Raw genomic sequence first — 26,686 nt, forward strand, 5'->3', positions numbered from 1 at the left:
CATCTCTTACCTAAGCAAGTGACGAATAACCCGTAAGAAACCCAAGAGGAAGATCTCATGCCGATTGTTGATAGGTAAGGAAGGTAGGTATCCTTCGAAGGGTCTTAAAGGTTTCAGTATATATGTATTGCGCCGTTCCCGGCTCCCTGAGAGGACGCATAATATCCAGGCTAGCTTAATTATGACCTTTCCGACCAATATAATTCTATCATTTGGGCTATGAGTTCCGAATAAGAGAAAGTCATACCAAACGGAGCCAAAGAAACACTTAAATCACACATAGAAACGACTCTCATATGTTGCTTATTCTAATTCTTATGCTATCAAGTTGTTACTGCATTAATCCATTTAAGTCTTAGTCTCTACGCTACGAAACACATTGAAAGACCTGTTTAAAAATTTTACATATTTGTTTATTATATAAATGTTTCAATCCAGAAGTCGAATGTTCAGCTAACCTCCCACAAGAAAATCTGGTAGAGGAAACTGCATAATCATCTGATCACTTGGCCTATTTCTAGTGAACACGGACTTAACCTCATAAGTCTACCTATTTCTTCATTCGATTATATAATTAATCATTTCCTTTTCTCTTCTAACCGCTCCACATCACTCTTTCATTCAGCACTTCCATATTTCTGGGTAAAAGAAAGAACCGAAGAAATGGCAGTATCGTGCAAAAATATATGTAAGCAATGTTTATCGAGAATCTGCCGGTATTTGGCACATCCGGCACCCACTATGCATTCTAAAGGAAACGTTGCTTGATTTCGTCATCCTTTACAATAGATCTACTAAAATCCATTGCACTAAGTGCTCAGGTGTTGTTTGCCCAGAACATCAGGGACAGAATACAATATATGGCAAATTATTAAGTTCCGCATAAGCCATTATTCAGCTGAATATTATTATGATCCAGCTCATAATTATCAAATTAAAAATCATGAGTCCAAAAAAATGTCAAATTCTCCCTCTTAGGCCCTTAAAGAAATGATCAACTCGGAATAAAGTGTACAATTAATGGATTGAAACGATGAAGTCAAATATGTTTGAATACTTAAACTAGTGAAATAGTTTATAACATAGGTGAGTAATTAAAATTCGCATAAGTAACTAAAAACTTACTTGTGTAACTAAAGAAAAACTTATCTGGGTAACTAAAAAACTTATCTGGGTGCACCCTAGCAAAGGAAAAGAAAAATATTTACATCTTGAGTCCTAACAAGCTAAAATATAGACTGAGGGTGTCTTTTTCATGGTATCCAGGACGCGTTTTGGGATTTATAACCATATCTCATGAATTGGAATTCTTCTCTATTGCATATCAGGTTTTGAATTAATTATTAGCTCTCCCTCGGAGCTCATATTCATTTACTGCCACATAATCATTCCTATCTTTCTCAACATACCAATAGATATCTAAGGATATTAACCTGGGAGGATAGTTCCCTAATGTTTTACATATAATTGGGTTACAATGTTGAATATTCATGCTCCTTATTTATGTTGTTCTTCTGCGTGAAGATTGATAAGTCCTCTTTTAAATCAATGTAAATTTCATAAAGGTTCAATAAGTACCAATAAGATACACATACCATTTTAAGATCCGAATCCTCTCGTCATTTTAAGTTGAACATACGTGCGATATTATACCTGTTAACGACTACTCTACTAGTCTCATCTGAAATATACTATCTAAAGTGGTACATGGTGTGAAGACCTGACCGTCGAATATAATTCCTACATTTTCATTCAGTCATCAGTGATAGGATGTTGCCTAAGAAGTTACTACATTTCCTCTCGTCTGAGAATAGATTGGTATTAGAAAACATTTGTGACAGTACATGTGTTTAGTTCATCCTCCTAACTGAGATTTCGTTGACACTACCAAGTGTGCACTCTAACCAACAGATGTCACTCCTATCTTATTTGTATTTCTTTATGCTTGCTCGTAAGATAAACAGTACATGAAACTGCTACACATTCATTTCCTTATTAGCAAAACTCAACATGAAAACTATTAAGTCCACTACTACATCACCGTGCTCATCCTCGCGAAGAATCAATAACTACCACTATTCTAAATTATCAATCACGTATCAACTTCTCTTAAAATATCATTATTATACTTTCAAATATATATTCCGTCTTCTTACTAAATACGTGTTCACTTCTTTCAATCGTGGCCCTTATTATTTTAATCACGGTTCATGGACATATTTCAAGATACTATGACCTTCATTCCGTCATAACCTCCAGTTATCATAAACACATTTGTCTATTTAGCAAGCATATCCTACTGCTGGTTCCTAACTTGACATTCATTGGCCATAACCAATCTACACACGTACCTACATCGCTCTTTGACATATCATACAACTCACTGTCACCTTAACGAACTCAGTATTTCACACTACATGGATCACATCTCGAACGTAGGCTTTCATCACTGATTGACTACCTATCTAAGGATTTGTCATGTATATATCTGAAGATTACCTATCCACCTTCACTCTAACTCATCACACCACTCTTGTCGCTTAATTATTTCGCACGGAACAAATTAACAAATCATAGTACACTTACACGTGAATGTAAACGTTATTACATTAATTTAAAAGTAAGACTTATCTGAATTAAGCAGCTCCAGTCGTCGGCATATGTCCAGCTGACAGGACATATTGAAACATCGCCTCTTATTTCCCTAGGCGAACGGGAAATATTGGCATAATTCTCCTCTGGGCTTAGTCATCTCTCGGTCGGCAACGTCATCCGACGGCACCCATTTGGGCAGTCTGGCCTATCATCTTCTTAGAACATCTTGCTCATCTCTGGACTAGTTGGAATAGAATAGCAAATAAGATTAATTAGCATTTCCATCGTGAACAGCTGTGAGAAACTATCTAATGCAAATATTGTTTCCTTTTGAAAGAGTTGATCTACTTGTCAAATATCCTTCTTGGGGCAATGTAATTGTTATTATTTGAAATGAATAAATTCTCTTTCTTCAATCTATTCCGGGTTATTGTAGGATTCCCTTTCTGTAACTCTTTAACTTTGGTAATATCGTGTAATACGTCAGCAGAGAGTGCGGTGACGTAAGCTTGTTGCCGTTATTTTCAACTTTCCACGTATCTTGGAGTTCGCTGAATGAAATTATTAGTCTTCCACTTAATTCGCAACGTAGCTTCTAAAAATCCATTCTTTGTCCCGCTGAGCTGATTTCTTGTTGTACCGTCCTTAAAAATTCTGATGTAGTTATTTCCGTCTTCGACTCGTATTTTCAAGTAGCAATTCAATCTCGTTTTCTAATTTTTTTAAATAATTGTTAGTAACAATCTTCCCGTTCGATCCTTTTCACTGCCTTCTGGATCTAAATTATTTTTCTCTCCCGCTTGATGTGAATACTTTCGCCTTCGCTTGCGGTATGATCAGACCTTTCGACGTTAATTATTCTAAGATACCTGGGTTCCATCTTTGTTCTTCTTACGGACGGAACTTCTTATAACAGTGAAATGGCACAGTATGTATATATGTATGTATTTCACCCAAAATCGAATGTGCCTAATGGAAGTGATAATTAAATTATTGAAATTCGTATATGTGAATACTGCAGAGGCAGGGAAAAGCTAGCAGTCTCACAAAGCGCCACCCAGGAGCCGCGTTGGCTGGAAGTACATCCGTCGAATATGCTTTAAGTCACGAACAGGAAATAGCTAACTAAAAGTCTCCCTCAAATAAAGTTGATGGCACCGCAAAAATGCAGACTTTCTTCTTAGTTTCTCACGGGAAATCGGCAATACGGAATGTGCCCATCCCTAGTGTGTGACAAGGAAAGAGAGAATACCTGTCACCCCTTGGCAGAAAATGGTTGCACACGAGCCACGATGCGCGGCAAGATTTTAACCAATCACAATTTACAGAATTTAACTGCCGTGTCCTAGCGGGAATCTGTATCCAGTGTTTCGTGATTTGGTGTCGAAAGTAGTAGTGAAATACTGTGTCCTGACCTGCAAATAATATTTAACGAATATTTCACGCGAATACGTGGTTAATTATTTCTCAAAATATAAGTTTTCAACATTGTGTGGAAGAGTGGTTGCGCCCATGGAGCAATGTGTCATGGCGGCAAGGCGCCGTGCTCCGAGTGTAAATAGGCGCTACGACGCATTTCAGTTTATGAAATAGACTACGATCATTTCTGATAGCGCAGTGCAACATACAAATCAAACCAAATTTTGGAATATTTAGAGTGCATTTTCCGAACATTTAACCTACGGACATGTGGAAAAACGATCCAAGGTACCGTATTACTACGCCGCATCCCCTCCAATCGGACTATTTTTGAAGTGGGGGTGTGAGAATTTACAAAAGCGGTAGCCGCAGTGTGCTGATATCTCAGTCCTACTTGAAATTTCAGTGCAGACAGGCGATTCTTCAGAAAGTGCAGCGCTAAGAGACGACTCAACATTTGTGTGAGTAGAGTCTTAATCAAGCAATGAACATTTAGGGAGAACTCTAAAATAACATCAGATCATAGGAAACAATCAGACAATTATCATAGCAAAAACTGACAATGGTAGTTATTTTACAAACTTTTTATAAATGAACATTTAACGTAGTGAGACAGGCGGACAACGGAGATGGACAATAGGAGTTTTCATAACATGTAATTATACAACATTCCGTAACTTACACGTAACTTGCACGTTAGTATTCTAGTGGAGAAGTATTTTTTTGGAGGACTGTATTTTCATAAACATTTCTCCATGTCTTACATGGGAACGTTACAATTAAACGTGCACAGTCTATAAAATAGCCATTTCATCTGAGACATTTGGGAGCAAACATTAGGTGAGCTAAATTACAGGGAGAGACTTTGTTTACTAGTGGAGCTTAACTGTACAAGGACTGGTGTCCACTTTCATTTGTCAGAGTGAGGTCGATGGCTGCTAAATCCCTTGTGTAAACAAGCAGTAAAGGAGGGAGCTGGACAGAGACGACCAGGAGTAGACCACGCCAGGTAGCTGTTTTCCTTGACAGTGCACGTCAACTCATCGAGAGCTATTGCTGTGTAATTTATGTTTTTCTTCATATGATTGTTAAAAGTTGTGTGTGGAAATAATCTTATGTGTGCGACGCAAGTATGAGAATGGATCCAATTCGTGTGTATAAAGTGTTAAATATCCTTGGCAAGATGAAGAAGATGGAATAAAGTTATGTAGCGGGGACTGCGGAGGATCCAACCTGCCTTCAAGCACAAAGGTAAAATGAGCATTTTATAATCATGTAACAATATACTTGTGGCTATGAACAATCAGTGGTCAAATCTAGGGTAGTGATTTATATAGGCTTATAAATAAAAAAATTCACGTACCGGATGGTGTAATTATATTTTAGATGTCATTTGCAGTTAGAGTTAGAAGTGAGACCAGGACAATCACATCTGACGACTCGGGATGTGAATGCCATGGTGTCATAATAATAGTAATAATCATAATAATAAATATAATAATCAGAAATAGCCGTATTTTTCTCAGGAGCTTCTCTCATATATTTCTGGATAAATTTTTGATATTGGCTTACTATTTTAACGAACGTGAATCTAAAAATTTCTGTAGATATTTTATGTCTAGTGCAATTTCAGATTTTAACATAAATAGGAATATATAATAATATAAGTGTTTTGGTGATATTTGATTTTGTGGACGCTGTCGAGTTGTTTTAGAATTTAACTAGCTGTAATTATAGCGCATCCAATTTTATTATTCATTTGCGGGATCACATTTAGATGATCGTTTTCGTTGGATATCATACCTTATGTTTTGCGGTATAGTGTTTAATACGTAATTTGTATTTTTCTTTGTGAGTACGTGGATTCATATTTTCGATAGCTGTGTATTTGGCAGGCAAATCTTGTTGTTACAGTCAATAAATAAGGATAGGGAAACTATTGCCGGTCAAATATGATAATTCATGGCATGTGAATGTGAAATAAGATCAAATAGATGAACAAAGAGATAGTAATGCCCCTGATGATAGCAATTGAAAAATGGAAATAAGAAGCTTGAGGACCATGCTGTATAATGGTGTCGTAATAATGAATGCGAACGACACAGTGTATTGTTAAAGATTGGCCAGTATTCAAATGAGCGAGGCTACTTTGACAAGTAAATGCTATTTGGAGAATAATGAGATGAAGGTGAATTGAGAGATAAACAATTTAACTAGCATAGTTAAATTTTCGACGATATATGTGATAATTGTAGGTAGAAGGGTTATATATTCATATTTTTTCCAGGGACGATTATATCACTCGGAAATATGCAAATCAAAGGCCGAGTTGAGACATGGAACAGACTGACCGGGCAATGTGTAAAATTTTGAAAGTCAATTGTAATCATGATGACGTGTAATATTCTTAGTTAGTATTCTTGAAAGTTGTGAGATGTCATGCGCAGACATTTACGCCTGATGTCACGAGATTGCCGTCAAATTCACCCTGTTGTTACTTTAAAATTCAGTTTGATAACGATTTTTTCTGTATCTTGATCGTGCGTATTTTTATTTAAATTTGATAGGCAGTGATCACGTCCATGTTGGGATTTTTCTTTAACGTTTGCTTTTATTCTGCGCGGATATTTTTGTCACCGTGTTAGGTGTAATTAATTAAATCAATTACTTAATGTTACGCAATTCCAGTTATTTGAAATATGATTTAAATGCATTTCATGGTGTCTTATTCAAATGCTGTATATTAGTGGACCAGTGGTCTGTTGTGATTGTGTCTCGAACATAAAAGGCACCAGTTCGATGGTGATGAGCATTGTTTAAGTTTATCGACCTTCAGTCAAGTTCATTAAGGCAAATGTTTTATTTTTGTTGAGGAGATTTAAATTGTAGTATTTCCCAGTAACCTTACTGCATTTTAATTTAATTTCACTTCATTTCATTTTAAATTTCATTTATTTACATATTTTGCCGATTTTATTAATTCAAATTTAATTCAGTCTCTGGGTACAGTCATTTAGTAGTTAGTAGACTCCTCGGCTTTCATTTCCTCACCCCCGATTGCGTGTGGACTGTCAACCCCGAGAAAAGCCGAAGGACGTGACCATCCCTGAGAAGATAAGAGTCTACATGAGCGGTAGGTATTATGTGATGTCATTTTTTTTACAGGAGCAGCCGGCACATCAATCAAGCAAGAAGGATACCGCATTGCATGCCTTGAGAAGGACACAGTATGTATGTATGTGTGTATGTATGTATGTATGTATGTATGTATGTATGTATGTATGTATGTATGTATGTATGTATGTATGTATGTATGTATGTATGTCACACCAGGCAAACTCTGGGACTGTGCCTTAATTAAGACCACGCCCACTTCCTTCCCAAACCGAGTGAATGACTGCGCAGTTTGGGCCACACAGCTATAAGCTTGCATAGTAGGTTCGAGCCCCACTGTCGGCACCCTTGAGTGGTTTTCCATTGTTTCCCATTTTCATACCAGGCACGGTCACTTCCTTCCCGCTCCTAGCTCTTTCCTATTTCATCGTTACCTCAGGATCTATCTGTGTTGATGCGACGTAAAGCATAGAAAGAAACCTTTCTTCTAAAGAAAATTACTCATCGAATGTAAAATGCTTAAATATAAAAATCTTAAGGCAGCACATGTAAACAAGACAACTAGATTGTACACCATTTTGCCGACCACATCGAGGACCAAGATGGTCATGTCATAATCTTGTCTTTCTCGTTGTCTTCGGCTTACTCACTCAAGACCGACTCACTCGAAAGGTTGACTCCAGACTGACTGAAGTGTGCCATTTGCACTCTTTTTAAAAACCCTTAGTTGTTTCGATTTAGGGATCAAACTTTGCCAACTTGGTGGGATTTTTTACAGTTGGCTTTACGTCCCGCCGACACAGATTGGTTTTTTGCCGACGATGGGACGGGAAAGGGCTAGGAGTGGCAAGGAATCGGTCATGGATTCATTTTTCAGTGATAGCCTAGTGTAAAAATGGGAAACCACGGAAAAAACATTTTCAGAGCTGCCAACAGTGGGATTCGAACCTATTATCTCCCAAATGCAAGCTCACAGCTACGCGCCCCTAACCTCATGGCCAACTCGCTCGGTCGAGCTTCTTCTAGGAGCTCCCCTATCATAGGCCATTGTTCTTCTTGCTCGCTGCAGGCACCGTCTACATTATCGCAACCAACGAGCTAGCATACAGTATATAGAGTGGCTATAGCAGCTCGATTAGCGCTGATCGTTGATAGAAATGATTTATAGTTTGGCTTTATTTATTGAAGCGCGAATATGCCTGCATTCTGTTCCGCATGTTTTGTTCGAACAAACGCAGACAAACTGTGTATCTTATTTCAGGTAAGTTAATTTCTTTTCTATTATAAGAAGGCTATATTGAAATATATTCTTAATTTTTGCCATTACAAAATACAAATTCTCGTCACAGGTTCCCATTAAAATACAAATAACTGACTAGGAAGTGGGAGAATAATATGAAGAAAGACAAGTCGTATCCCAAGCAGAAAAGTACTCTCTGTTCAGAACATTGGCGGCGATAAGGACCCCTCAGACCCCGCGGGGCGGTGGTGGTGGAGGGGGTGTGTGCATGGCTTGTGAGTGGCCCATGACTGTTTCTTAATTCATCATCATCATCATCATCTGTATACCCTCCAGGTTCGGTTTTTCCCTCGGACTTAGCGAGGGATCCCACCTCTACCGCCTCAAGGGCAGTGTCCTGGAGCTTCAGACTCTTGGTCGGGGGATACAACTGGGTAGTATGACCAGTACCTCGCCCAGGCGCCCTCACCTGCTATGCTGAACAGGGGCCTTGTGGAGGGATGGGAAGATTGGAAGGGATAGGCAAGGAAGAGGGAAGGAAGCGGCCGTGGCCTTAAGTTAGGTACCATCCCGGCATTCGCCTGGAGGAAAAGTGGGAAACCACGGAAAACCACTTCGAGGATGGCTGAGGTGGGAATCGAACCCACCTCTACTCAGTTGACCTCCCGAGACTGAGTGGACCCCGTTCCAGCCCTCGTACCACTTTTTTCAAATTTCGTGGCAGAGCCGGGAATCGAAGCCTGACCTCCGGGGGTGGCAGCTAATCACGCTAACCACTACACCACAGAGGCGGACGTTTCTTAATTCAGTAGCTGAAAAGGCCGTCGTAGTGCAGAGCTTCTTTCATCAATAGGAGTACGGTAGTTATTACTGAAAGAATGTGGGTTTCCCACATGTTCCAATAGCGTTGTTCGTAGTACAGTCGAAAACTGTTGCCAACTATCAGACGCATGCGCACATCCAAATTCGTGTTCGTAGTAGCGATCATCGGGCTTGCTGACTACTACAGTGCTGTTCGTACAAGGTTTTCAAACTGTTGCAGACCATCAGCAAACCACTGGAACAGTTTCTGATCCTGGACGAAAACTCTTTCAGTCAGCGAGTCAGAATTCACGCGTGCATACCCAGTTCCATTTATGTTCGTTTCATAATTGACCTGATAATGACTTCACGGCCGTGATTAGTTGTTCAAACAACCTACAAAATAAGTAAACTTTACCAAATATAAAAATATAACTTCACTTCTGTATTTATGTCCAAGTACACATATTTCAGACTTTAAAATAATACGGCGCGACGTAAAGCAAATTATATATATAAGTATTAAGTTCTTTGGTTTAATAAAATGTTATACGTCTCACTAACTACTTTTGAAGGTTTTCGGAAACGCCGACGTGCCAAAAGTTTGCCCTGCAAAAGTTCCTTTACGTGCCAGTAAATCAGCCGACACGAGGATGACATATTTGAGCACCTTCAAATACCACCACACTGAGCCAAGTTCGAACCTGCCAAGTAGGTGTGTTATTCATTCTGCCGAAACAAATTTTGAATAAATAAATGCATAAACCATTTGAAAATGAAAGCCTGTGGAAACAGAATTATAGCCGAAGAAGAAACTATTTAATTTAAAGAATGACAAGCTTCATTCCTGAAAGGACATCACCAGACTCTACATCAAACCACACTCAAGCAGATTTAGAAACATATAACCATATACCTTTATTTCTATTTAAATCCTTAAAAACCAGATACCACTTATCTTAATGACGTCCTCATTGCTCTCCACTCTAACATAGAATTCTAGTGACGACTTCATTAAGATACCCAAAATTCAAGTTTTTAAGATTATTTAAATAGAAATAAACATAATTGTTTATATATTTATGATTTAATGGAATCTGGTGACGATCTTTCAGGTACCGGGTGAGTTGGCTGTGCAGTTAGGGGCGCGCAGCTGTGAGCTTGCATCCGGGAGATAGTGGGTTCAAAATCCACTGTCGGGAGCCCTGAAAATGGTTTTCCGTGGTTTCCCATTTTCACACCCGGCAAATGTTGAGACTGTACCTTAATTATGGCACAGCCGCTTCCTTCCCACTCCTAGACCTTTCCTATCCCACCGTCGCGACCTATCTGTGTCGGTGCGCCGTAAAGCAATTTGTTGTCTTTTTCAGGTATAATTCTGTGTCTATATGTTATTTTTTTCAGATGGTTTATACATTTTGGTAAACTTAAGAACCTAACAGTGATAAAATGGGTTCTTAAGAAGGTATATACAGCTAATCTTTATTGGCGATGTGCCTGAAAAGATCTGTACCACAACGGGGCGAGGACACGAGTTCACATTTTTTTATTTGAGCAAAGCAAGTTATTGGATTATGAGAGAAAAATCGTGCTGATGACACCTAGTTACTTTATTGAGGAGATGTATGAAGACGCTAATGACGAGCAGTGGCTTATGTACATTGTGAGATGCAAGGAGACGGCACGGATAACCAATAAAAGAAGCAATTTTGTTTATGTGACACGTGACGCTAAATAACTTACTAGGGTACTTAACACATTTTATTTTTACCATTGCTTTTTATTCGTCTTCTATATTTATGATTCTGTTCTAAGAGACTCTTAATATATAATATATAAACTCCATGACGTTTTATGTCCTACTGTGGGTCTGCCCGAAGATTTTTACTAACTTCCCCTACAAACTAGGAAGTTCAACTTTACGTACTTATTCCCTCTACATTGTAGTTTTGCTTGAAAAAATTTAAACTTCTGAATGTTTGACGGAAATCCTTGAAGTAATATGAAACATGTCCGGGTATATCGCCTTATCTCATTTGCTGCTAACTCTAGAACATTTTCCCACCATCTTGACTAAAGCTAATACGAGCGCTCTTCCTTAACAAGCGGCAAAAGCGAGCAGTTTCGGCCCTCGCATTATGCATTATCCTTGCCTTATTGTCGTCGATTATACAAGGTACTGTATAATAATAAGATAGGCCAAAATTTCAGCACACATTCCTCACACGTAGAAAACAATATGTTATATGTACGTGGGTCCGGAAAAACTGTATTTCCATGATACAACTCATTTTCTACAACTCTACATAGTACATTAATCATGAGAAACATAGTCCGGCTCCATGGCTAAATGATTAACGTGCTAGCCTTTGGTCACAGGGCTCCCGGGTTCGATTGCCGGCAGGGTTGGGAATCTTAATAATAATTGATTAATTTCGCTGGCACGGGGGCTGGGTATATGTGTCACCTTCATCGTCATTTCATCCTCATCACGACGCAAAGGCCGCCTACGGGCGTCAAACCAAAAGACCTGAATCTGGTGAGCCGAACTTGTCCTCGGAAATTCCCGGCACTAAAAGCCATACGCCATTTCATTTCATGGGAAACCATACTGGAATAGAATCCACCAGACATACCTCTTCCCTACATGAAATGTTCAAAATGCCCTCCGTTTATCAACCTGCCGTCGCAATGAATCCGGATGCACTTACCAATGCAATTAAATGGCATTTCAGTTTTGTTCCTGGTTTTTTGCCACAAATTCAAGTTATCATATAAATAGTTCATCAATCAAAACGATAGCTGCAGTCGCTTAAGTGCAGCCGGTATCTAGTATTCGTGAGATAGTGGGTTCGAACCCCACTGTCGACAGCCCTGAAAATGGTTTCCCGCGGTTTCCCATTTTGTCACCAGGTAAATGCTCGGATTGTACCGAAATTAAGGCCACGGCCGATTCTTTACCACTCCTACCACTTTCCTATCATATGGTCGCCATAAGACCTATCTGTGACCGGGCGAGTTGGCCGTGCGGTTAGGAGCGCATAGCTGTGAGCTCCTCTGAAGATGGTTTTTCGTGGTTCCCCATTTTCACACACGGTCGCTTCTTTCCATTCCTAGGCCTTTCCTGTCCCATCGTCGCCATAAGACCTATCTGTGTCGGTGTGACGTAAACAACTTGTAAAAAAAGATTCGTACTTCTTAACATCAATAATGGTGTCCTCAAAGCAGATATTTCTATCATTAACAGAAAATAATTGCGGTAGCTATATGAAGAAAAGGCACATCGCTGCACTTAAGGTCCAACATCTTGATTTTAAATCGATCCATATTTCCTGAAACTAAGAAAAAATGTCTATGTTAATAGGAATTCGCAAATGATTGAATACATGATAGAGATATCATTTATACGAAATCAGGAGAGTAATCGTCACATATTCGTTGTTCCAGAAGAATGAGGCTGCGATAGCGCTTTGTTTGAAAATTCCGCACCTTCTTGCTCATGACCTTTCGCTACAACGCGCAGTGCGAGCTAGGCTACAAGTAAGAGCGGACCAAGTGAGTAATACTTTTGACTGTACCTCTTCATACTCCTCAGGTGCATGTAAGGTAAGTTCACGTCTATCAACCTAGCATGTAACATTCGTTGTACAGAACGTATCATACAGTGGCTTCCAACAAGCTGAAGTAATAGGAAAAATAAAAAACTGGAGATTTTCAGTCGTTCAGTTCACGATAACGGTGATGATGATAATCATAATAATAATTTCTTGTGGTTATTACTAGCCTGCCTTGTAAGGCAGACCCACCGAAGAAAGTGGGTGGCGGCTGCTGTATATAGGAATCTGCGTATTGGTGTGGTGGAGGGTAGTGTTGTGGCGTATGAGTTACCGGAACGTTTGAGACAGCACAAACACCCAGTTCCCGACTCAGTCAAATTATCCGTTTAAAATTGAAATACCTTTATCCGGGAAGGATTCGAACCCAGGGCCCCGAATACCGAAGGCCACTAGGTTCACCCCTCAGCCATGGAGTAAGACAATTCGTGGTGTAAAGTAAAGTGAACTCGTGTCCTCGTATTCCTCGAAATTGTGCAGCTATTTTCAGGCACACCGGCAATGGAGGTGAGCTGCAGGTATACTCGTTCAAAAAGATAAAAGAATGAGTGCACGGAATTGTATAAATTCCTCGCAGGTACACTCTTCTCAGAAACAATTGGACCTATAGACATAAAGTTTGTTGAGGTAGGTCCTATCGATAGGTTTTTATCTACATGGGAGGTGAATTATATTTTGAAAAACCGAGAGAGTTGGCCGTGCGGTTACGAGCGCGTAGCTGTAACACTGCATTCGGGAGATAGTGGGTTCGAACCCCACTCTTGAGAGTCCTGAAGATGATTTCCCGTGGTTTCCCATTTTCATACAAGCTAATGCTGGGACTGTACCTTAATTAAGGTCACGGCTGCTTCCTTCCTACTCCTAGCCCTTCTTATCGCATCGTCTCCATAAGACCTACCGGTGTCGGGGCGACGTAAAGCAAATTGTACAAAAACAAATATTTAAATATAAATCTTGATAAAATATCAAAACACGAGGAATATACTGTCATACTTTTTCTGAGCGATTCTACATTACAAACCACATACCAGCCCTTCTGTAATTTTTAATTTCTGGCAATACTAGGAATCGAACCCAGATCTCCAAGGATGACAGCTAACAGTCCATGTTACACTACGGAGGCGGACAGTTTGTGATGAAGGCGTGAGGTAATTTTGGTAGATAATCAAAGTAAACACGGCAAGAACAATCCTCTTCTTTTTCCACAACTTTTCTCACACTAGTGGGGTCACACAAGCGGATTTAGCACAGTATTCATGGCCGTATGCCCTTCCTGACGCCAACCCTATATGCAGGGAGACATTGGCCTATTGCACGTAACAGAGTTGATTGGTAGTACGGTGTGTTGTATGGTGCGTGTATGAAGGTACGTGTATTGAGAGTTGAGACAAAAAGGAGGAACATCCAGTCCCTTAGTCGCAGAAATTAATCAGTCGCGGCTAAAACCCCTGATCCGGCCTGGAATCGACCCCGGGACCCTCTGATCCGAATGTCGCTGCGCTAACCATTCACTGAAAGTGCTAGGCTATACGCTTTAAAAACAATCCTTGTAACAATATAGCCCGCCTCTGTGGTGTAGTAGTTAGCTACCACCCTCGGAGGTTTGGAATCGATTCCCGGCTCTGCCACGAAATTTGAAAAGTTATACGAGAACTGGAACGGGGTCCACTCAGCATCGGGAGGTCAGCCGAGTACAGGAGGGTTCGATTCCCACCTCAGCCATCCTCGAAGTGATTTTCTGTGGGTTCCCACTTCTCCTGCAGGCAAATGCCGGGATGGTACTTAGGACCACGGCCATTTCCTTCCCTCTTCCTTGTCTATCCCTTCTACTCTTCCGATCTCTCCACAAGACCCCTGTTCCGCATAGCACGTGTGGCTACCTGGGCGGGGTACTAGTCTTTCTCCACAGTTGTATCCCCGACCCAAAGTCTCACGCTCCAGGACACTGCTCTTGAGGCGGTAAAGGTAGAATCCCTCGCTGAGTCCGGAGAAAAAAAAAAAACAGTCCTGGAAGTTAAACGAATAATGAAATGAAAAATATATTGTTATTTCAAATTATTAAGGGCACTTTATTTAAAAATAGAAACAACCTTTTTTTAAAGCATACTTGTAGCTTTAAGTAACTGTTGATGGAAGTGTAGGCGGTAGAAACCGTATGGGTAGACCAAGGTATGAAAATGACAAGCAGATTAGAGCTGATAAAGGGTGCATCGTTAGGTCTTTATGAGACCTACAGTTTACGTGAAATTCGACCGACGGGGACGAGATTTTATTTTTTTAAATCCACATGTTTGACCGGGAATTGAATTGGTTAGAAGCCAGTGACAATATTGTTGTTGTTGTTGTTGTTTTTGTTTGAAGCATCAGACCATAGACTGCTTTGATGCATAACTCCATGCCACCCTATCCTGTGCAATCGTTTCATTTCTAGATAACTGCTACATCCTTTATCAGCTCTAATCCGCTTGCCATATTTATACCTTGGTCTACCCCTACCGTTTCCACCACCTACATTTCCATCAAAAACCACCTGAGTAGGACCTGGCTGTTTGAATATGTGTCCTATCCTTATTTCTTTTCTAGTCAAATTTAGCTAAATGGATTTCCTCTCACCAATTCGATTCAGTTTCTCTTCATTCGTGATTCGATGGACCCATCTCACCTTCAGCATTCTCCTATAACACCACCATTCAAAAGTCTCTATTCTCTTTCTTTATGACCTAGTTATTCTTCATGTTTCACGTTCTCACAATGCTACACTCCAGACGAAATATTTCAAAAAACATCTTTCTATATCAATGTTCGAAATGAGCATGTTTCTCTTTAAAAAGGCCTTCCTTGTTTGTGCTAGTCTGCATTTTATGACCTCGTTTCTTCTGTCATAGTTAGTTATTCAATATTCATCCACTTCCTTTAAGACTTCATTTCCTAATCTAATATTTCCTGCATCACCTGGCTGCGCTCCATTCTTTTTGTTTTGGACGTATTTGTTCTCATTTTGAACTCCTTCCCCAGACTCTGTCCATACCATTCATCAACTTCTCCATATCTTCTGCAGTCTCAGATAAAATAACAATATCATCGGCAAATCTCAGGGTTTTGATTTTCTCTTCTCCGAGGCAGAGGAATTAACCGATAAAATTTAAAATCCTGACCGGTCCGGGAATCGAATCCAGGACCCCTTGGACCAAAGGCCATCATACTAACCATTTAGTCATGGAGCCGGACTAAAAATGAAAAAATCGTGTCCTCATCCCGATGAGGTGCAGCTCTCTTTAGCCACACCCCCCAATAGAAATTAGCTGCGTGTACCATTTTGAACCGTATACCAGTGCTCGTGCCAATATTAAACTTCTGATAGTACCGGGAATCGAACCCGGGGCTTCGAGGACGGTAGCTAATAGTATCAACCGTTACGCTATGGGGGTGGACATGAGACAAATAATTATCCTATTGAATTATTTTACTGTCTGGTTTAAACCGGACTTCCCATTTAGACACGTAATAACGGGTGTAACGTTTACCAGTGAAATTTCAGGTATCTTGAATACTCTCCTTCTTCGCCTTTTTCCAATTATCTGGTATGGATTTAGCCCATGTTTACGGTCGGATGCCTTTGCTGACTCCAACCCTTTAATGGAAGGACGTAATCACAGTTGCGTGTTTCTGTAATGGTTTGTACTGTTACGTGCGGTATCTGAATAAAGATGTGTATAAAGAAAAACACAGACACCGAACCCCGAAATAGAGGAATAACGAGACGAGGTTACAATCCCTCGCCAAGCTGGGAATCGAACCAAAGCCAACGAGCTGGACGTAAATTGAATATCTACGGATGGTTCCTCGTAAACCTAGAAAAAAGTCCTGCCAGTCTGTGAATTGTATTTCTTCAAAACCTACAGTTTAAGAAAACTTGCAAAACATTATTTACAGAATGTTCTGAAATTAAGTTCTGATTTGAAAGTTAAACGTTGTCTTAAATGCTGTCATTACGCCAGTCCATTAGGCGATAACGAACAAACACGATAAATGGCTAAGCCACCGTTTAATTCTGTTGCCTTAGTACAATTAGTTGGCAGGTTCATAGTAGTAAACTGGTTCCGACATTTGTTGTTATCTCTTGACCGAGGCCGTATCAGCAGGAATAGCAGCAACATAGTTAAACGGAAGTACAGCATAATTTGCTATTATTATTATTATTATTATTATTATTATTATTATTATTATTATTATTATTATTATTATCATCATTCGTTTTGGTCATATATGGACCACGATCGATAGTATCCACATTATTTTTCACCATTTTGCATTTAATTCTCTGCCAGTATTTTTTCATCTTTTCTCCTGCGACGAAATTGACGCGCAGGCAGCTTAAATGTCTTCAAATTAAATGCCTGCAATTCTGAGGCCATATTATTATTATTATTTTATAATAATAAACATAATGTTATTGATTTTACGTACAACTAACTACTTTTGAGGTTTTGGAACCACTGAAGTGAAGGACATTTCTTTTACGTGCCGGTAAATCTACCAACAAGAGGTTCACGTATCTGAACATCTTCAGTTACTACCGGACTGAGCCGGGATCGGGATCGAACCCGCCGGCTTGAACTCAGAAGAGCAGCGCTTTTCTGTCTTAGCTACTCAGCTCGATGATGATGATGATGATAATAATAATAATAATAATAATAATAATAATAATAATAATAATAATAATAATAATAATAATAATAAAACAGCGCCTGTTTCACTTGAGTTCACTAGTTCAGCCACCCCACACAGCAACTGCGCACGGACAGGTCTGAACACAGGGTTACTTGCTACGTAACACACGATGATATTTTCTTGGTTCTACTCCAGAGACAGTCCAGCAATTCACCCAGTCACATGCAGGGAACAACTAAATTTAACGGCTCAACAGTATTCAACAGCGACTGTTAACACAGATCCAATTATACTCAGATAGCAGACTCACGGCGGTCGTCAGTCTACAGAAATACACATACACACAGTACTGCCAGGTAGTACACAGTCTTCTGTTCCGTACGCTGTCTTCAGTCCAGCTGCTCGCTGGACACGCCGACACAACCACGGCTCATCGTTCAGACCTCGGTGGGACACTAGCGAAAGTCAACACCTCTGTCGCCCTCAGCTCAGCTATCGAACCCCAACGCACTGACTCAAACAGTGACACCATCACTGACTCCACCACGGAGTCCAACACTGACTGACTGTCCGGTTTTTTTTTTCGGTGGGGCCCCCGAAGCCCGCTCCCCCCGCGTGACCAACGACTCAATCTACATGGCCTCCGACATGCTATTATTTCTAAGAAGAAAGAGATAGCAGGGAGGAGTGGGAAGTGATATAAGGAGTATCTGCCTGTTTCCGAGTCAGACTCGCTACCACGGCAAGAGTTTGTGTTAGGTATATGGTGTTGAAGTATGGTATTGAAGGGTCAGGGAAAAACCACATAGGCAGAAAGAAGAAAGAGCCTACATGTAAAACCTGACATCTTTTGATAGCACATGCAAGGATGTGGGCTGGAGAAAGACCAGAGGTTGTGTTAGTTAGGAACAGGTAACATGCACAAAACATAAACCAATTCCTCGCCATTCCATCGCCTGGGGATCAGTCCGTCTGGGCACTGCTGGGACTAGCGCGGTCCTTGCCGGCTGCGGAGCCATGCGTCGAGTACCACTAGGGCCTGTCGCACGGCTCCACCTCCTTGGGGTACCTCGTACCCAGTCTCCAATCCCGGAGAATGAGGCCAAGCCCGCCGAGGCGGGGGCCTCCTGGAATGGGGTGGGTCATGGCGCCGGGCCTCCCTCCTCTCTGCCCGCGCCATGGCCCTGTAGACTGCGCAACTGCGGTGGGAGGCCGGGTGGCCCCCCGCGCAATTGGCGCACACCGGCGCCTCCTTAAGTGTTGCGCAGGCCGTGTAGTGGTGATCACCACCACAGCGGTTGCACTTCACTTGGAGTCCACAGCTAACTTGACGGTGGCCCCACCTCAGACAGCGGAAACACTGCAAGAGCTGCTGAGGGGGACGTTTTACTCTCACCTGACTGCCGCTACCCGCTGAGGTCCTCTCCTGATTGGCTCCTCGGTTGACTGCTGTCCTGGGAGCAGTCTTGGGTTGCGGCTGGGCGGCCCTCTCCTGGTGGGCCGGCGTTGCCTTCTGCTTCGTGGTCCGGCGTCGTCTTCTTCTTCTTCCCGGGCGTGCCTTCTCGGCAGGGGAAGAGGCCTCGTCCTGGTGACCCTCCTCCCGGCCTGGTGACCCCAGGGTAGCTGATGGCTCCGCTGCGTCACCGTCCTCTTCCTTCTCCTGGCTGGCGGCGGCGGCGTCGGTCGGTGCTAACGCTTGACTGCGTTCCCTGTCCTGTGGGGCGCACATCGAGGTCTGCAGCTCGATAGACGTGCTGGCAGGCTGGGCCTGGACAGCAGCCTCAGAACGCCAGGGGGCGTCCTCCTCCACTGAAGTCGCACAGTCGCGACGCCAGAGGGCGTCATGCCCCACCTCCGTGGTGGCGTCGCTGGTCGCCGGCTGGGTGGCCAGGACTAGATCGGTGTTAACCGCCCTATTCCTTAGCCTCCTCGGCGTCTCCCTGGTCTCCGTCGCGGCCCTGACTGCGCCGGTGTTCATCCCTGGCACTCCGTCCCTCCCTGGTAGACGGATGACCTGGAACAGAGAAGAAAGCTCCCTTTCTGCGTCGCGCATCCGCTCCTGGTCGTGATGCCTGATGATGAGGCCTCCTGGTAGGAAACTCTCGACGGCCATGGTTGTCGAGATGATCCTGCCTCCTCGGCGAGGGCGCCGCATTCTGTCCAGGACGAGGCCCCGTTCAGAAGTGACAGGGCGCCCCGGCCTGTAGTATACGAGCAGCGCTTCGTGCTCCGGGTCGGTGTAGCCTTTGGAGAAGAAGAAGCCGTTAGGGGGGTCACACCCGTCCCTATAAGGCTCCGTCTCCACCTCGATCTCCGGCTCCTCCTGCGGCAGCTACGGCTCGGGTGCCGGGGTCTCCGGCACAGGTTCCAGCGTCTGCGGCTCCGTGTTACTCTCCGGTGTCGGTGTCATGCCGGTGAAGAGATCTCGGAGCAAGTGCCCGATCGCCACTGCCCGTTCTTGGGTTGTCATCGTATCCGCCTGGTTGTCCATCCTGGTCCTCCTGTAACAAACTCTGAAAGAGAAAGAGCGAGCACTGAGAAGTGCTCAGCTCAGACAAATGCTCTTCCGAAGTCGTACTAATAAGTACAGCTGCCTGGTTAGCACTAGAAGTACTGAGCGCTTGGCAAGGAGAGAGAGCGCAGCGAGAGGCACGTACGTCCTTTCACTTCGGCAGTCACCTCGTCCTTACTGACTGTCCAGACCACTATTCTCAGAGGTCCCGAGGGACCAGTGAGTGATTATAGCCCGTCGACCGATATTTCAGGCCTTGAGTGCTATTTCATAAATCAAGGTAGTAGGGACATAACGGGTGTAGGTGAAGTGGTATACTTGTGGGGGATCGAACTGACCAGGATATGGCCTGGGCCCCTGACGGGGCGAAATGTGCCATTAATAGGGCAGGGGTTGGTGAGGGTGTTGGTAGAGGCCAACGGTAAAGGGGAGCACAACAGGAGAATGGTCACCCTTCCAATAGGTGACCATGCCCAATGTTGCTGTCATAATTGATTATGAATGAACATAATTATTGGAGGAAAGTTAGGAAAGTCCATTAGGGTGCAGGCGTAACAGGGGTTATGGTGAGGAGTTAAAAATCTTGGAGCAGGGCGGTGTTTGGACAGGGGGAGGTTAGCTAACAATTAGCTGACGGCTTGGCATGGGCTGGTTAAGGGACGAAAGGAGCTGGATGAGGAGTAGGTTAAGGAAGGTGGCATTATCGAAACTTGGCAGGACGGGGGTTTGAGTAGGAGGGGGTGCAGGGTTCGAGGTAGTGACTGTGCGGCGGTGAGGCTGAGGCGGAGGGGTGGAGTGTGTGTATACGTGTTGTGCATGTTTGTGATGTGCCTTGATTGCCTGTTTTAGGAAAGGGCAGCCAGGGTAGGAGGCTGCGTGACTGCCATCGCAGTTAGCGCACCTCGCCTGCTCCTTAGGTATTGTGCAGACAGTGTGGCGGTGAGCGCCACCACACCTGTTGCATCTTGTAGCCTCTGGGCATGAAGCCGCAGAGTGGCCCAGTTTCAGGCAATTGTAGCACTGTATAATGAGTGTGGAAGGGCGGGGGTGAGTAGCTGTTCTGGAGGTGTAAGGTGTTGGTGCGGATTTTCCCTGGGAGGCAGGTTTGTTACGCCTGCTCCCAGTTTGAGTGACCTAGTCCGGTTGTGAGATTAATGGGGTCTCACTTCCTAGCTCGGTAGATCGCGACTAGCCTTCCTATTTATAGCTCGGATGATGTGTACCAGAATGTTTGCGACGTGGCTAGAGACTCAACATTCTTGTTGCATCTCCCAGAAACGCATAGGTAAGCCAGCCGACGAGAACAATACACGGAAAGATAGGCCCGCCCCCCGGAGGCCGGCTCAGAGATACCCGATCGTCTGACTCACTAGCCCCTTCCAGGAAGTGTCGAAAGAGGCTACTACAGGGCTGGCATGTAACAACAACAACAATAATAATAATAATAATAATAATAATAATAATAATAATAATAATAATAATAATAATAATAATAATAACCTTTTGGAAAGAATCGCCAGCCAAGCAGGACTGAGGATCTCAGCAGAAAAGACCAAATTCATGACGAACATCAAAGATGGACCAAAATTCCTGGAAACAGAGATAGGACGGATAGAAAGGGTAAAGAAGTTCAAGTACCTTGGTGAGACGAAACAGGAGAATGGACTAGAAAAAGCTGCAGTGGAAGATCGGATCTTTAAAATGGAGAGAGCGTATGGCTTGACAAAAAACATTTACAATAAGAAGTGCTTATCTTGGAATTCCAAATTAAAACATTACAACACCGTGGTCAAAACAGAATGCCTGTATGCCAGTGAATGCCTATCCATGAACTACAAGCTGGAGAAGCTAGAGGTCCTGGAAAGAAGAATCCTCAGAAAAATTATGGGAGCTGTCCAAACTGAAAGCGGATGGAAACTTCGGAGTAACAAAGAAGTTTACCAGAAGGTGGAAAGAATCTCAGAGACCATGAAGAAAAGGAGGCTGGCGCTTCTTGAACATCTATACAGAATGAACGCAAACAGACTTACCAAACAGATATTTGATTACTTCTGGAGAAAAAAGACCACTACAGCATGGATTAAGGAAACGAAGAAGGATATGGGAAGGTTAAGCATCGTGGAAGACCAGCTGTTAGAAAGGAATACCTTTAGGGACACACTGAAGAATTCGGAAGGTGTTCAAGCCGCAGGAAGAACTAGGAAGACCGGAAGAGCCTGGACAGATGAACAACGGAATCAGGCCGGCGGACGCATGAAGGAGTATTGGACACAGAAAACTCCGCACGAAGAGAAAGAAATGAAGTTGTAGCGTGATCCTTAGTGGTCCATTCGCTTGTAAAATAATAATAATAATAATAATAATAATAATAATAATAATAATAATAATAATAATAATAATAATAATAATAATAATAATAATAATAATAATAATTGTTCTGGGGCTTCCGTGGTTTACGGAGGTGTATGAAGCAGCTGGAGTGAGTGGGAGGACAAGGAATTAACTATAGAACAAGTTAACACACTAAACTATGAAATGTTATTCCTTTCCTTTCATTTTAACATTTGATAAATAGAAGATCTGAATAAACAATAACAATCTTATAATGAGTTCGTCAGCTCCAACAACAATGACTTTAAGTCCAAAAATCAGGTACAACTTGAGAGAATTACAACTACTAATTTTCACAGAAAAGAGCTAGATTGCTCTTGGCAGGTAGAAAATTTACAAGAGCATAATTTGCTCTTATCCTTCACACTACAAGCGAGTCTGAGCTCCAACTGCATCATAGTCGATCCTCACAGAGGCATCAGTTTTTAACAAAGCACTTATAACCCATCGATTGTCCTTAATTAAAGTATTTACGTAAGTTAGTCACAATGTGTGTTTATCTATTGCTCAACAGTTTTTCTGTTCCAGAAATATTAAATGGCTTTAATATAACAAGAAAAGATTGTAATCGGCCGTTAACAAAATGCAAAGGAGGCGAACACCTGCATTCCTTCTAGAAATATCTAAAACCCTAAGAGGACTACTGGCCCAAAGATACAGAGGCTAAGCCTTATTCTACACCGGGGTGACTAAACGAGAAACATTAAATACCAAAAGAGTGTTAAGAATTTTTAAGGTTTAGAAACCTTACTCACCTCACACCAAGTTGAATGGGAATCAGTAGAGGGTAATTACTCTTTGTTTCCTTAAATTTCCTTAAATTTCTTTAAATAATCCTCAGACTTGCTATATATATATATTTAAACCACCGGATTTAGAAATTTACATAAAATAAAAGAGGTTTAAACCTTCCTCTCAAGCTATCTGCAGAAGCTGTCATATGTTTATGAAAATTCTGCCATTACCTTGAGTAGCTGGGTCTTCCGAACGCCGACCGCGGCCCCTGCCCCCGAAGAACACGCCGCACTCAATAAACAGGAGCGATGAAGTTGACAAATTGTCCCTAAAGTGCCTAGATTTTTTAGTATCTCGAGGGTAAGTTTCCAGAACTCTTTACAGACAGGTTCGATTCCTGCACACATCCTCAATTTTAATTGGCTAGCGAAAATATTGACAAATTTCTGATAGGTTGATAGCTGTTATCAACGAGCTAGAATAACATAGAGAGGCGGAAACGCTGCCTGGGTGAAGCTAATAGAACGAACGTCCGCCATGTTTCCTGTGGTCACACAAGCAAGAGGGAATGGCCCTTAAATAAAGAAAAGTGTGGAAAATACGCATTTTAGAATCACTGTGGGAGAATTAATTGCCTCAGCATTGGCATGTCTGCTGAAGATCATCAGCATTGCAATTGGGAAATATCCGGGTGGGATGGTCAATTACAATAGTGATATAATAAAGTAAAGTTTAACATAATTACCCAACAACAACAGCAACAAGAGTACAAGAAGCAATTACATGGAAAGAAAATTTTACAAGAAGTACTACTAGTTTAACATTACAAGTGATAATAAAATAAAATAAAAACATAATTACCCAACAACAATAACAACTACAACAATAAAACGAGTACAACAAGCAATTCCATGGAAAGAGATATTATTGAACAAGAGTTGGAGACCATCAAAATTGTCACACAAGTTGACCATTTCATCCGCATATCTTTTAATTACGCCACCATTTACTCTTACTCCATCTTGGTGATTTTCTAAAGCTGTTTTGAAAACTTTGTCTGAGTAACATAACAGTGGAAATATGAGGGCGAATTAAAAAGTAAGTTGCACTAGCTCACCGCGAGAGCACGCTATGTGTCGTGACCGTGTCCAATACGGAACAAGCTACAGTAACTGCTGACACGTCCGATAGGAAGGTTGGTGTGGTATCCCGTCGTGCTGTGTGTGCAGAGCGGGCTAGGCTTAATGGCGCGTAAACTAGATGTTCACTCCAAACTGGAGGTGAGTGCAACGACAAGATTTCAATGGGTTAACGTCTCAATTGCATGGACATTCATCGTGAAATCACTGTTCTATATGGTGAGCGTGCAATTTCTCGTGCAAGCAATTTGACGCTGGACGCGCGGATCTCGCGTACGAATATTGAGAAGGCAGCCCTGCGACGTCGGTACCGTTACAAATGTGGACCGCGTGGATGGGATCATTAGAGAGAATCGGCGCATAACACTGCAGGAAATTGCCTGCATGCTGAACATTTCGTATGGCAGTGTGTTCTCCATCCAGCACCTTGGATTTCGTAAATTGTGTCAAAGATGGGGTCCAGCCGATGTTCACAAGGGAAAACCTTTCCAATCGTCACTGGAATTTCTGAAAATGTATTCTGTGGAGGGCAACGAGTTTCTTTGGCGAATCATCACAGGGGATGAAACGTGGGTTAACCAGTTAACCACAGAAACAAAGAGAACATCGATGGAATGGGTGCACAACATATCACCACCACGAAATAAGGTCAAGGTCCAACCTTCAGCAGGAAAGGAAATGGAGACAGTATTCTTCAATCACTACTGATCTGCATTTAAGGCAGTCGCCCAGGTGGCAGATTTCCTAGCCTTTTCTTTAATGATTGCAAAGAAATTGGAAATTCATTGAACATCTCCCTTGGTAAGTTATTACAATCCCTAACTCCCCTTCCTATAAACGAATATTTGACCCAATTTGTCCTCATCTGGTTTTATCAGCACCACATCCAGAATATCCTTCCCTCTGGTTGGTTCCATCACTTTCTGAATCAGGTGCCCTTCCCATATTAACTTATTTGCCATTTGTTGGTCATGTTTTCTGTCGTTCGCATTACCTTCCCAATTGGCATTTGGTAAATTCAGATCACCCGCTACGATCACGTTTCTTTCCTTATCGTTTCCTACATAGCTGATTATCTTATCAAATAATTCTGAATCAGCGTCAGCGCTACCCTTTCCTGGTCTGTACACTCCAAAAACATCTAGTTGCCTGTTATCTTTAGAAATGAGCCTTACTCCTAGAATTTCGTGCTTGTCATCTTTAACTTTTTCGTAGCTTACAAATTCTTCTTTCACGAGAATGAATACTCCCCCTCCTACCTTTCCTATCCTATCTCTACGATACACCCTCCAGCTTCGTGAAAAAATTTCTGCATCCATTATATCATTTCTCAGCCATGATTCAACTCCTATTACAATATCTGGTAAGTATATATATATATATATCTATTAAATTACTTAATTCTATTCCTTTCTTTACAATACTTCTACAGTTGAGCACTAACAGTTTTATGCCGAAATGTTTACAGTCTGAGGAAAAATGAACTTACACTGTATGTTGTCATGGCCGTGTTGCCTATGTGTAGGTGATTTCATAAATGTCCATAAATTTGGAAGTGTAACTTACTGTTTGATTCGCCCTCGTAAAACACAATATTGTCTTACTCCCCTTTGGATGGCTATCTCATTCGTAGTTTGATTCAAAAATGAATTAGTATCACAAAAACTGGGAAATTAGGATGAAAGTTAACGATTGAGTAAAAATATGTTTCTTGAAAGAATATAATGGAGACTCTAGAGTGAAAACGAAAAGCCACAGCCTGTTTTCTGTAATTTGACCGGGTCAAACGTGGAATGAATGAAGCCACCATTTAGTGGCGAGAATAGGATTTGTGCCGGCTGCCGAAGCCTGTCGCACTCCTCTGTAGCAATGATTAATGACTGACAGATAAAATTAAATTATATTGGAGAGCGTTGCTGGAATGAAAGATGACAGGGAAAACCGGTGTACCCGGAGAAAGACCTGTCCCGCCTCCGCTTTGTCCAGCATAAATCTCATATGGAGTGACGGGATTTGAACTACACCATGCAGCTGTGGGAGGCCAGAGCGCTGCCGCCTGAGCCACAGAGGCTCCACATTCTAGAGTAAGTTGTTATATATATGAGTCCTTAAATCATTTCAGAGAAAGCATGATGTGAATGTCCAGCTCCTTAGCTGAATGGTCAGCGTAGTGACCTTCGGTTCAACAGGCCCCGGGTTGGTGTTATAACCGCATCTGATTCACTCCTCTAACTCTAGGCTGGGTTCGTACAACATATCACACTACAAAACACCACAGGAACATGCAATGGTAAATACATCTTTCCATATAAGTTTTGCATCAGGAAAAGCATCCGGCCGTAAAACTACGCCAAATCCATAGAAAGTACCCACTCTAGATTATGGAAAAAAACAGACAGAAGACGAAACATAATGTGAATATTCAGTGCATCGTAGCATTTGAAATTTAAATCCC

This window comes from Anabrus simplex, chromosome 1 (assembly GCF_040414725.1).
Source record: "Anabrus simplex isolate iqAnaSimp1 chromosome 1, ASM4041472v1, whole genome shotgun sequence".
Lineage (NCBI taxonomy): Eukaryota > Metazoa > Arthropoda > Insecta > Orthoptera > Tettigoniidae > Anabrus > Anabrus simplex.